Raw genomic sequence first — 2,881 nt, forward strand, 5'->3', positions numbered from 1 at the left:
TTGTCTCAGCACAGCTTGGCTCTCGAGACTCTGTCCTGCTGGTCACGCACCCTCTTGGGGCCAGAACAGAGTGAACAGTAAGGCCTTCTTTCACCTGGTCCCCTTGCCTTACCGGCCCTCAGCCCGCCCCCCGCCTCTTCGCCCGCTGCGGCAGGCAGTGTGCGGGGGCCTCCGGGACAAGGGGGACACCCGGCACATCAATGCATTTCTGAAATGCTTCCCCGCCGAGCACAGATTTACAGTGAGATTCTCCACGAGCAGCTTTGGGTCGTCACACACAGAGGGCCTGTGCTTTCCTTCCTCGCTGGTGAGTACCTTCCTTCAGATACACCTGCCGAGGGCGTGTTGACGAGGGCTCCATCGCGGCTCCCATCCCCGGGACTCTACACACCCTTCTTCTTCTCCCTTAACCAGGACGGCTTAGGCAGAACCCAATTTCTCAAGGCCTGAAGGACAGACAGGAGCACGAAGGGGACCCGGAGGGCCCTGCAGGGCTGGCGAGGGACGGAGAGGCTCCTGTGGCCCACAGCGGGGCCAGGGTGTAAACAGGAGCCTCCGAGCAGAGTCCAAGGCCGGCAAAGGCTGCCCTGCCCTCCCCACGCCTCGACTTGTGCCCTTACTTTCAGAACCATGTGCAATGTGGCATCACTGAGGAACGGTCCAGAATTCAAGGTGACTACGAAGCAGGCAGCAGTGTGGCAGGGCCCCGGCGTGTGGGACACGCACCCGGACTAAGACCGGCTCCACCCTCTCCAGGGTTTGACCTTAGTCCAGTGACTGAGCTCCTGGGACCCTCCACACCCCCATCTGTAAGATGGAGGAAGGGTTTGCAGACGTCTGCTCAGCCGCTGTGACAAGCACCGCGACCGGGGGGCTTCAACAGCGGAAATGTATCTTCTCACAGTCCTGGAGGCTGGAAGTCTGAGCTCAGGGGGCCAGCCAGGCCGGGTTCCCGTGCGAGCTCTGTTCTCAGCTTGCAGACAGCCGCCTTCCCAGTGTGTCCCCACGTGGCCTTTCCTCTGGGTGCCCTTGTGTGTGGAGGGAGGGAGAGAAAGAAATAGAGAGAGAGCACTTTGCCCATCGTGAGGGTCCACCCTCATGACCTCATGTAACCCTAATTACCTCCCAAAGGCCCCATCTCCGAACACCATGGGGGGTTAGGGCTTCAACACAGGAATTTGGGGAGGATATAAACATTCAGCCTATAACAGATGTCTACCTTCCAGGGCTGGCGTGAGGGTTGAAGAGATAATCCCTGGACTATATGAGGCACTCAAATGCTATCCCTTAGATAGATTACAGATAGATAGATAGATAGTAGATATAATAGACAGATATTGATACACAAATGGATGGGTGGACGGAAGGTAGGTACAAACTGCAGTGCAGAGAAGAGGGCGGGGGATGAACAAAAGAAAATGAGAGACAGACACGGAGAGAGAAAGAGAGGGGAGAGACAGAGGTAATTTTCCGGCCGGTCTTCACCTCCAGCTCTGACCTTGGGAACTTGCCCAAGCACCCAGCTCTGAGGGCCTCGTGCTGCGCCCAGCCTCCCCGATCCCGGCACGCAGGCAGCGAGGCTCTGCTCAAACACAAGCCCACGCGGAGCCACCCCAGTGTCTGCTGTGCTTCTCCTGGTGGGATGCGACTGCGGGGGCCTTGGGCTGGGTGAGTGCACTTTGCACGTGGGAACGATGCAAATAATTGTGGCCGAAGGATAAGATGGGGTGGAGTAAAAATGGCTGCAAAATCTCTGCAGTTGCCCCCAGCAAGAGATGTAGCTTCTTTCCCCATTCCTGGAATCTGGCCTGGCCTTGCAACCTGCTTTAACTGATAGAATGTGCTGGAAGTGACGTGCAAATTCTGAGCAAGGCCAGCAGAGATCTTTCAGCGGCCACGTCCTGCTCTCCTACTGCTGCCGCCACCGTGTAACAAGCCCGGGCTCACCTGGCCATGTGCAGGAGAACCAAGGCCCCCAGGCAACCGTGCGGCTCACAGCCCACTGTGTCTGTCTCAGACCATCCCCGGCTCGTTGATGCACCAGGTGGCCACAGCTGCGAGAGTGACCCCAGGCGAGATCGGCAGGAGAACCTCCCAGCTGGCCTCAGCCTAAATTGCTGAACCAAATAAACAGTTGAATTTGAACAAATAAACAGTTATTGATTTGAGCAGTAGTTGTTATTTGAGCAAATAGTTGCTGTTTTAAGCTACTAAGTTATGGGATGCTTTGTTTCATGATAAAGATCATTAGACACAAGAAAATAACCCGTTATCATCGCAGTGGTGATCTATTTTCCAAAACTGCACTGAACCACGATGCAGCTGTCAGCAGGGACGATTTCACTGACGCCCGCTCCTGCGCCATGGCTGCCAGAGCCCCAAGGCTCCTCGAGGGAGTCACCACCTCCCACCGTGTTGCTGATGGGAGCTCAAGGCGAGACCCCTCCCCAGGTCTGGATGCCAGGGTGTCTGCCGAGGTTCTCACATGCTGGGGCATCTGAGGTAGTCATCTGAAGCCGAACTTCTGGGACTTTAATGCACAAGCGAATCACCCAGGGGCCTTGTTAAAACCCAGGTTCCTACTGAGAGGTCCAGGCTGGGCCTTTCTGATGCCCCGGGTGACCCAGGGCTGCAGGCCCACAACCAACCATGCGAGGGAGCAGTAGGGGAGCCAGGCTGACCCGCCTGGAACCCAGGGGTCTCCACCTCAGCTGTGCATCCCTGTGGAACTTCACAGATAGTTCCAGAAACTCTGATCTCCTAGGTCTGGGTGTAGCCTGGGATGGGATCTCCTGACGTTCCTCAGTGATTCCAACATGTGGCCCGGGTCGAGGATGCCCTGCATGAACGGACTGGTCCACTGGCTGTGGCTCTTCCACCC

The sequence above is a fragment of the Eubalaena glacialis genome, chromosome 7 (assembly GCF_028564815.1).
Source record: "Eubalaena glacialis isolate mEubGla1 chromosome 7, mEubGla1.1.hap2.+ XY, whole genome shotgun sequence".
NCBI lineage: Eukaryota > Metazoa > Chordata > Mammalia > Artiodactyla > Balaenidae > Eubalaena > Eubalaena glacialis.